The 10,957-nt window shown below is 35.9% G+C and overlaps 1 long non-coding RNA gene across 1 annotated transcript; it reads right to left on the bottom strand.

Moving 5' to 3' along the window:
• Positions 1-6,511: 6,511 nt before the first annotated feature.
• LOC120324084 lies at positions 6,512-10,325 on the bottom strand. The gene is made up of 3 exons (XR_005565086.1): positions 10,308-10,325; positions 9,175-9,287; positions 6,512-6,793 (listed from the first exon to the last, which is right to left on the bottom strand). It is a non-coding gene; the product is annotated as an uncharacterized LOC120324084 (long non-coding RNA).
• Between the last annotated feature and the right edge of the window lie 632 nt (positions 10,326-10,957).

Below are 10,957 nucleotides of genomic sequence, written 5' to 3'. Positions count from 1 at the left end.
CACTAAGTTATTCTAATGCAATAAAAACCATACATGAGTTTTACATGAAAATTAAGCTCCCCGTATCTTTGCAGATGTCTATGCAAGTAAGGTCTACCTGAAATCGTGACATGGTGTGGAAAATTGAATTTGTACTTTGAGCCATATAGTCAAGCTTTGAACATCTGAAGCCAAACCTCATCTGCCCACCTACATTCTTTGCAGTGAAAGCCACATCACACCATCTAAATTCATGCCTATTGAAAATTACTTAGATATATTTCTGTGCATTGATTTGATATCGTCAGGCTGCAAAGTGCAGAAACCTAGCCTTGAGAAGTAAAACAACTGAGGAAGGAAGGAACTGAATAAAGAAAACCTTTTGTGGAATGATATTAGTATTTTAGACATTCACAGTGAAGCAACAATTTATGCTTTGGTCAGAAACTCAATCGGCAAATGGAGAGTTAAGATAATAAATCTTTCTTAAAGAAGGGGAGGTAGGGGGATTGACTTATTTTCATTTGGCTTTGGATTCGGTTTGGTTGGATTTTGTTTGGTTTTGTTTTGTTTTTTTTTTTGAAGTAGAGGGTTGTAGAGATTTGGAAAAGCAAATGCTGTAAAGCATTTAGTAGTTTGAAATACTACTGTGCCTAGAAAACTTTATTTTAGAGATGGCAAATTGAAGAACATATATGTTCAGACTTTCAGTTTTTGTCCAGTCAAGTAGATCCATTCACTTTGAAGATGTATTTGTGTGAATAAAGGTCACAGAATCATGTTCTGACTTCTTCAAAATACAAATATGTTTTCGCTCTAAAATCAAATCCTAGAAAATCTGGAAAGCATACATATATGTTACTGGCACTGATTAAGTTATTATTCTTTCTGTACAACAAAACTCCCAAAGTTTTTCTCAGTTCCTGCAACATTATGTAAGATATTCCTCAGTGAAAACCTGCCCTGTTGCACCTCAGTCCAGAAGCTCCAAGCTTTACAGGGTGCTACACTTTAATTTCAGACTTCAAGACATTTTGCCCCCACAAACTCTTGCAAAGCCTTTGGTTCTTTGGTACCTTGAGTTCATGTCTGGAGAAAAAGCTACACACTTTTCTCTAAGAAAATTTCCTTTAATTTACTGAGAAAATAGGCGTTTTGGAAAAAAGGATTTACAGGAGCAACATACAACCAAAGAAAATATTCCGCAAAGGCATCACACTTAGTAGCGAGCTACTAGGAACAAAAGGACTTCCCTACTTCCCTCCAAACAGCATTCTGAGCTCTGCTTCTACACTCTTCCAAGGGTTTTACCAGCCAGCAGGCGTTGCTATGGTGTAGGAAGTCTTCCTTGCACTTAGCAAAACACCAACCCACAACTTAAGCGAAATACCGCTGGTTTTAAGTTACCCACAAGTGGAAGAAAACAGTAAAGGAAGAGATATTAAGAGAAGAAAGAATAAAGAGAGAAAGACAGGAGAGAAAAATACAGTTACCACCAAGAGGTCACATGTTGGCTAACTGTAAGAGAGCAGGCTGAGATGAAATGGAAACCTCATGTGTGCCTCTTTTATCTGCTGTGGCCATTCCCCCCAGGCAGGACCTTTGGCTCACGGACCGCTCACTGCCCTTCTAGCCAAAGTGAGGGGTGCCATAGCCAATAGACTCTGGGGCCTTCCTTGATTGACAGCTCAGCCACGGCTCCTGGCTGCAAGCCTTGCCATGTGCTTTACTGGCCATGAGGCTGCAGGCCTGACCATGGCCCCTCCCCTGACACACACACACACAGAGAAGATTGTTGATTCAACTCACCAATCAAACAACCTGGTAAGATACAAATATGGACTCTAATATGCCCCTAAATTAATTTTCACATTATCTGAAGAAGTTCTCAATGATTTTTCCTAATCCACAAATTCCAAAGCACTGACAGATTATTATATTTAAAATAGTTTTGAAGGTCAAGAGCTTTTAAATAAAGTACACTAATTTAAAATATTTCTTATTCCTATCATTCCTGCCATTCATTAATGCATTATACAGTAAATATACTTTGCCTAAACCACCATCCTCAAATACATTAAAAAGCTTTTCTAAAATATTAGGGTACTCACAATTTCTGGCAGTGCTGCATATGGAAAGATGTATGTATGGGATACGTGTCAATCATATGCTAAACGTGGTATAAAGTGCACACATAGAATGATATAACAATGTGTAAATATGATAGTAAAGAAGTCTTGTTAAATATAACTTACTTGAATTGTTATCATACATCCACAATCTTAAAACAATGTTCACGTAACCTTATTTCTCTTAAATTTTTCACAGAAAGAAATGCTTCAAATACCAAAGCCCAAGCCAGTGTTATAATAATTTGCTAAAACTAATACTCCAGCTCATCTGTGTTTCACAGTCAAAAATAAGAGCCACCTGCAATGTAGTCAATAAAGGTCAGATCTAAGAATTCACAACAGTCTGTACAATCATCTATTCCATTTTTTCCAATATATGTTTTGCTCTTCCTTTTACTTCAACTAGGAAGGCATTCACATTTCCTAGATTTAAAAGTTGGCACTCTATCATCTTTTTTTTCCCTTCATGTTCTTCAAGGATATTTTCAAGGTATAAATTTGGTACCATGCCTAAAGTTTCAAACCTTTTTTAAATTCACATTACCATAATATTTCTTCTGTTTTTTCTTAAAATAAGTATCCACCAATGAAATAGATTACATAATTAACCTAGTGAATTTGAGGACAGATTTCCAAAGCTCTTACTGTACATATTGTGGAATAGCTGAGACAGTTACATAAAAGCAATCATGCGGGTAACCTACACCTTCATGCAACACACTCATACACTCCATAAGCAATGCCATATTCTGCAATCTAAGCTATAAGAATACTGATCTCATCTAAGTTTGGCTTAAAACTGAGTAGTTCTATTCCTGTTATCACCTTTTTACTTAGCACTGCTGACAATGCAGAACTTCAGTAATTCAACATGACAAATACTTCTGTGAAAATCACATGATATGCAAGTTCAGATCCAAAGCAGTAACTATTTCAGCAGTTACCTGAAATCTAAAGATGAAATATGAGCTCACATTTTATAAACATCTTTCAGCTATGACAAAGGCTTCTAGATTTGTGGGGGTTTGTTGGGTTTTTTTTCATTCATTTTCCACAGTTATGAAAAACTTGTATCTTCCTTAAAGAGATTTTGCTCAGTAAGTGTCAAGACCTTGCACAGAGAGAAATCATAGACAAAACAGTTGCAAAATACTAGAGATTCCAAAACCTGATTTTTAGATTACACATAGTACATAATATATTTATCTAATTGAAACAATAAGGCATTATAAATGCCTATTTTTGGGTCTAAAATTCCTTTTTTATTTCCTTTCAAATGTTTACAGGATCAGCACACTATCTGTGCTAAACACTAGGACCATTCAGCAGTAGTAGAAATGACTACAAATTTATGCTTCATTCCTTTTTCCTTTCTGGCCTCAATTTTCTCTTCTATTTTCTTCCTCTCAACCAGATTGGCAATGCTACTGAGAGAAGATTATCACAAATGCTTCTGAAAAAGAAATCTTTCCCAGTGCTACTGCTGCAAGGCAAAATTAAGGAAAGTCATACCTTACAAAACCTGTAGCAGGCGCTGTTTTTTGATTTGGGGACAGATTTACAGGTTCATCTTATTTTTGACAAATTTAGTGGAAAAAACTAGTAAATGTTGACATGTTAAGATTTTTTAAATGATAGAATGATTTTAATTGCTGAAAATCACTCATGTTTCATAGTGTCTTTTTGTTATATTAGTTACCCAAATGACACTGAAATGAGACTTTACCATTAAATTCCCATAAGAATTTAGAGCGTATCCCCTAGCTAGTTTACATCACTCATGTAGGAATCTTTGCCTGATAACCCAATTTACTAGGAGGGTTGAATGAATTTTTTTTCCAAATTTAATCATCTTTCAGGTGTTGACACTTTTCCAGTACAGAATTATTTGCTCATTATAGATACACGTAAAAGACGCAAAATGACATTAGAACATTTTAAGCATAATTTTACATTTTTGCATTTTCCAGAGCCTGTTTTGATGCAAATAAGAAAAAGAAAACAGATGTTTCATAATACATCTGAGCCTTATTCTCACCTTTTTCATATTAAAAAGAGCACAAGTAGATTTCCCAGTACTTTCTTCATGTAGCCAATCAATTCTCTCTATGAAATGGGAGTACTTGTAAGGCAAATCATGATTTCCTAGGCGCTTCCAACTAGGATATATCCAGATTTTTTTACTAGGGTGTGTGGAATGAAAAATGACACACATTCAGAAACAGTCACCATTAAAAAAATCCTTAAAATTAAATCAAATGTCTATACATAAAAGAAAATCAACTGAACATTTTCAACACAAATCTATAAGTTTGGCAAATTGCCAGCAAATTTTAAAACAGCTGATTCTTAGACTCCTACTTGATTGTCTGGAGTCCCTTGTGCTTCCTACATCGTCATCACAGAATATTACTATCAAGGCACAACTAGCCAAATTTTGCTATTCAAGCTATGGGCAAATATTATTTTACCCAGGACTTCCAGATGATCTGTCCTAGAGCTGGTAGTAGTATGAGAAAGCCACAGAACTTGGCTATCAGTTCATCAGAAAAAGAACAGGAGTCAAGCTGCTAAAAAGTATCATGGGAGTACCAAGTCGTTACTATGGAGTTTGTCAGCAACAAAAGCAATGGGAATCCTTGACTACAAGGTAGCAACATAGGTTGAGACCTACAGCATATTTCAGGCACCTGAAAAAAACATTTTACTCAGTAGTGACAGAATCTCCATTCCTGTAGAGCCACAAAGTAACTTAGCCATTTTTTTCAGGACTGCTATTCTGTGCGAGGGCCTACGAATGACACTTTTTGGTTCTAGCTACTGGTCTCTGTGGGTCTCAGTTTTACAGATCATGACAGCAGCAAAAATCAGAACACTGACAGGCATCTGGTGAAAACAACATACAAATTTTAAACTGAAGCTGTGGTTCACTGTTTAGCTTGGAACTTATTCCTCATGGTTTGCAATCAACAGAGGGTCTTTATCTGTTTAAATGTCAACAAAACTTGATAACTAAGTAGGCTATTTCCTGTGAATAGCCACCTAGAGTACTTGGCTTGAAGTTTTTATTTTCTGAGAAAAAAAAAAAAAGGTGCCATACAAATTGTCAAATTCCTGATTGTGCAAGTTCTAAACATCTATTTAGATTACCCTGGCAGTGTATGCATTTCAGCAAGATTATAAAACACTCACAATACATCATTTATCAAACAGGCAGAACATCAAAGTTAACTTTAATGTAATGTTGATTCTACAAATGGTTCATCATAGTTGCAGTTTCAGTATTTACAGAGGCCTAAAAGAAACTTTTGAAACTAGAATTGTGTGTTCAATCACACAACAGCAACTAGCAAAGAGTCTCAGGAGGATACACATAGGAATTCCCCCAAATTGTAAATACTCATGTGCCCTGGTAGATGAACTCACATAAGCAAGTAACTGAGCTTGAAACGTCTGAATGAAATGCCCAAGGGAATGCAAGGAATAGAAGGCTATTGGAGTAAGCATTCAGGGGGAAAATACAATCTGAAAACAACTGAAAATTGATAAAATGCAGTTTGACTTGTGTTGTGATTTAGGAATGGCGTTATTGAATTCAGTACTCCCGCTAAAATCAAACTGCTGCTAACTCCCCTGCTGCTAACTCCCCTCCCCATCCAATCGGAGGCACAAAAGCCAAAGATCATCGATTGAGATAAGAACAGTTTAGTGCAAACAGCACTGAGATTAAAAAAATGGAACAGTAACAGCAACAGCAACAATATTAGTAACAAAAGGCATAAGACAAACAAACAGTTTACATGGAAAGCCTGCAACAATAAACAAATACCAGATGACTTCCCCCACTATGTTTTCTCAACTAGAAGGAATCCCTTCTTCCCAGAAGAGAGAAAGAATCCTTTTCCCCTGCCTTTGGCAATGATGTGAAATGGTACTGAATAACATTAGGGTCTTGGCCATGCCCCCTCCTAGCTACTGCAAAAAAATTAACCCTGTCCTGGCCAGAACTAGGACAACTTGCAACAGTCATTCTAGTACGTGTATAGACTTTATAGTCCAGAGACACATCCTTCTCCTGTGACTTTCAAAATTAAGAAAGTTGACATGGCATGAGTGGCAGCCTTTGTAGATATTTAGCCACCAATTCTCTAATAAATCATCAGACCTGTCCACTGCCATGCAGAAATAACTTCAATATCTGCAAATACTAGACTTTGAAAGCACAAAAGTCAAGGTAGGACAAAAGCTTGACGTTTACTGACAGATTTCCATAAGTAGAGCAAAGTTCATCAAAAAAAGCTCAAGGAAAGACATTCAGTGTTTTCATAATTGTTTAATACATGTAATGTAAAATGCATTTTACTCCTTTAATATCTACTACAAAAAAATGTGTGGCCATATAGCAACTTCTACCTGGCACACTTTGATAGATTAGTTACTTAAACTATAAAGCATACCCAGTGCTATCTTAAAAACTGAACAGTGTGCACATTAACTTGAGCCAAAGTTCTTTCAGAAATGACACAGTGGCACAGACAAACATAGAGCCCGAGACAGCAGATGAACATGCAATTAAACATACTGATTATCAACTCCCTCAAACCTTTTCTTCATTGGTACAGCCTCTTTTACTGTGGTAGAATTAGTCCTAAATCCTTGTCATTGTAGAATCATCATTAGCTCTACAAAAACAAACAAAACAAAAGTGGAGAAAAAAAATCACACTAAGTCTTCAATTACAAAATTTAGAAAGATTGATTTTTCAGAAAACAAAAACTGCTTATAAAAGCTTGTGGTCTGTCTAACCAAAAGTCCCTTAAAAGTTTTTAAGGAATTCCACAATGAGTTGACTAGCTAGCATTCCCCAAATCCTGCTTCCACAACTGGCACGGAAATCCTCTTTTATTTGTGAAGTCTTTGAGGATCTACTAGTTCACCTCTTCTTCATCAATATCATTTTTAAAAGGCAGTTGCTTCCTGCCCCTAGGAAATATCTTTATATTCAGCAATTCAAAGAGAGCAAGAAGAGTAGGAAGAAGCGTCTTTGTCTCAAGTCACTGTTATCATTCATCACACCACCTAATTTAACCAAATAAGACTTTCCTCTTAACTCTCAAGACTGAAAGATTTGGAAAACTGTGAGAAAAGAATAGGCCATGGTGACCTGTTAAGTCTAAATGCAATTGCATTTTTTTGTCCCTAATTCTCTTTCTCTCAGTTTTCCAATATATACATTATTTGAATGAGTTCAAAGCTATTAAAAGTAAAGCTTTCCTGTTCTGTTCAGAATCCTAGAAAACAGAAAAGCTATCTGCAGCACAACCTCTGATTTATTAATCTGCTGTTCCTTTTTTCCCCAGGCATTTCTGTTATCTTCCAAAAATTGCAAGTAATTTTCTTGAAAAGAATTTCACACAAATTAGTGAGATTATAATAGCTCTGTCTACTTTCCATCTATCCACAGGATTGGAGAAACATCCATGGGCATATGTGGGAGAGGCAGTTGAAGAAATCACCTCACTAAGCCATGCAAAGAGGCAGAGAAGAATACACCTACACTTCTGTCACTCCAGTTCACAGCCAGATACCATAGCACAGCCATCTCCTTTATAAGTTGAAGCTAAAGCCATGTTTTCATATGCATGTTTCATGCATTGTAGTGGAACTGTGCAAAAAAAGGTGCCTTTCCTAGCATTTGTCATATCCTTGATCTCAGTATGCACAATCTGAAGATGTATGATTGCATGATGAAATGTATCAAAATTTAAACTTAACAGAAAAGCGGGACTTCTTATGCACTGTTATCCTGAATCATTTTTAATGCAGTTTGTCTGATTTCCAGCTACTCAAATATGACTATTTTTAGCAGTTTGATAATGTCTTGATTGACATGTCAAACAACGGTTTCTGATTCCAAGTGTATGATGGGTTTGAACTGTGTAGACCCACATATAGTGGGCAAAAAACACAGAGCTAAATGAAAGGAACTCAAAGTTAGACGTTAAAGAAATATCTATGAACCCTGTGACATTTCATAGTAATACTTTGCAAGGAAATGGTATTGCATCATTTTATAACATTTTATAAAGTAGATTTATCCTGGTTCTTGAACTGCTTTCCATGTCATTCACACTGCAACATTAAAATATGTGAACATACTATACACTAATATTGTCCTTAAATGAGGTTGGATGATTTTCATAAATGAAATTAAATTGTTATCTGATTGCAAAGACAATCTCAACAGTGGGTATGTTCCCTGCTACTAGCTCCCTTGAAATGTCCTTGGCTAAGAGTCAAGGTCATTCAAATCCTGGCAAAGCTAAAAAAAATAAATATAAAAATGCCCATTGTCTTGTCTGTTTATATAAAGTGAGAATGATATGACTTATAAAGTGAAAATGCTTTTCAATGTTGTGAATTATGCTAACTCTATTTAAGTTTCATTGAGTGCAATACTGCTTGTGTGCATTATAATTAGAGGCAGCCTTGCTAGTGCACTGAATTGGGACACAAGAGACCTGATGCTCTGCTAACACTTCTAGAGGGCAGGGTTTGACTCACAATGATGTGGTCTGAGTGCACAGTCTTGATTTCATCAGAAGCCTTTAAATGCTTCTGAAACATAGCAAAGGATATAAGAAAAAATGTATTCCATGATTTAGTGGCATTTGTGTGCTGTTCTGAATCAATATAAATAAAAAATAACTAGTCCACACATAGAAACATATTAGCTCTGATATCACTGTCATTGTAAAGGAAGAGCAAGAGAAAAAACACTTGTGCTAGCTCATGCACCTTTCTCTTTTCTTTTTTTTTTCCCTTCTACTTTTTCCAAACTCCATATAGAAGCAAGGCAAAATCCTTAAATATTTTACCAAAAGAGTTAACATACTGACCCTAGCCTCCTCAATCTTACACAAGCTTGGCAACTATTCTGTCAATCATTCATTGTCCTTGTTTTCACTGCTAAACATGTTACCCTCAGCTTGTCCAGGAAGACTTCTGTTCCCCTCCATTCCTATTCCTTTTGAAGACACATTTTGCTGGAAAAGTTACTTACTATTTGAAGAAAAAAGGAAAACAGTTTACAGGTCCTAACAGGAGGATGAAAGATGATCTTCAATAGCGTAACACCTTCCTTTATTGTGTCATAATTGTGTCAACCACAGCAATCTGGAGAAGATAAGCATTTATTTATTCTCTGTAGAGACCCAGCAGCCTGTTTTCATGTACTAAAAAGTACAATTTTGTGAATCTTCAAGCAGCACTGCTACGAGCTAAAAACAACACCCTTGCTTTATTACTACACCAGTTCCTGTTCTAATTTTGATCCCACTACTGTGGAAATCTTGAAGGAAAGTAAAGGGTATCCTTCCCTATTCCTCTCTGTAAAGCATCATTTGATTTGGTACACAGGAACTACATTTGTTTTATTTCTTTAGAATTTCTTCCACTGAAAAATAAAATCTGAGGCGTTCGAGTTACTATTGTTACAAAAAGCATCTATGGGAATTTCATGTGGTTTCTTTACATTTACAAAGATGTATTAAATTTAGCCCAGAGCTAGCAAGGAGATACATGGAAAGGTCTATCAGACTGATTGACACCAGTTCAAAATTCACCAGTGGAAAATCCAGGTATATAGTTTCAGAACTGTCTACCAGTAAAGGTTCTATTCAGGTTAATTAAAGGTTGAGATGAAAGAAAAAAGATGTTTTGATTACAAAAGGTGTATGCAAAACTCTGTTCCGGTGGATTCAACTGAATACCTTGAAATTTACTTTGAAGAATTTAAACAGCAAGTGCTTCAAGTTCGCATTCCTTGTCATTGGGATAAAGGCTTTCTTTTTATTTCAGCTTTGAAAAGAACAAAGGGTATTTACTTTCTTTAGCAGACAAAGGCCAGTTTAATTTCTTGACAAATGTCCAGATCCTGGTTCTTGATTTGTATTTACATGAGTCTTGAAGAAACATCACAGATTGTCAGGTTCTAGGACCTAAGCTGTGGTGACACTTTTTTTTCAGAATTGTTCTATCAGATATATCCCAAAATTAAAGTCATTGTGATGGCCTTATGCTAGAGGACTTGACAAGCCAAAGACTATCTTCAATCCCCCTATACTTTATTAGATGACCTTAATTTTAGTATACCTAAAAAAAATATGATCTATAAAATATATATCATACCCTTACCTCAATCACCTTTTTTTCTCTTTGGAAAGGCATGAAAAAAATACAAAAAAACCTGTGTTAGCATAAAAGCAAAGAACAAAATTTTAAAGTGCTACGAACTTCATAACAGTGTTTTGCAGTTATTTTTCATGATATGTATTCGATTATTAGATTTTAATTCTTCTCTTGACAAGCAAGAAACAACATTACTAATCCTCACCCCAATTCATTCTACGTATTGTGCTGCTGGATTTTGCTCACATCAACAAAAGCTGAAGGCAGCATAGAAGGGAACTAGATTTGAAAAATGGAGACTGTAAACAGAACAGTTAGCAGCTTTTCAATAAGAGATAGAAAACTAGTGTTTCCCTCTCTACTGGCTCACAGTACAATACAATTGATACTGTTGTAAGGATTTTCAGGATTAGTACAGGAATTATGGTGTATTTCATGAAGTTGTTTGCTACCTTTGCAACTTGAAATAGCAGTTCTCACCAGCATGATTTAGTCCTGGAGCACTGAGCAAAGCAACAGCCCAAACAACTCAGATACAGAAAAGAGGCACTGACCAACTCATCCAGCCTAATACAATTCAATTCCTTGGCTGTATGTTTCCTCTTTCTGGCTTTCTTTGTGTATTTTACTTCCTTTACACATTTCCTTTATGCATT

Source organism: Pipra filicauda, unplaced genomic scaffold (assembly GCF_003945595.2).
Source record: "Pipra filicauda isolate LSUMZ 115617 unplaced genomic scaffold, ASM394559v2 scaffold418_size605597_pilon, whole genome shotgun sequence".
NCBI lineage: Eukaryota > Metazoa > Chordata > Aves > Passeriformes > Pipridae > Pipra > Pipra filicauda.
The sequence above is the reverse complement of the archived record's forward strand: the minus strand, read 5'-3'. Positions and strand labels throughout refer to the sequence as shown.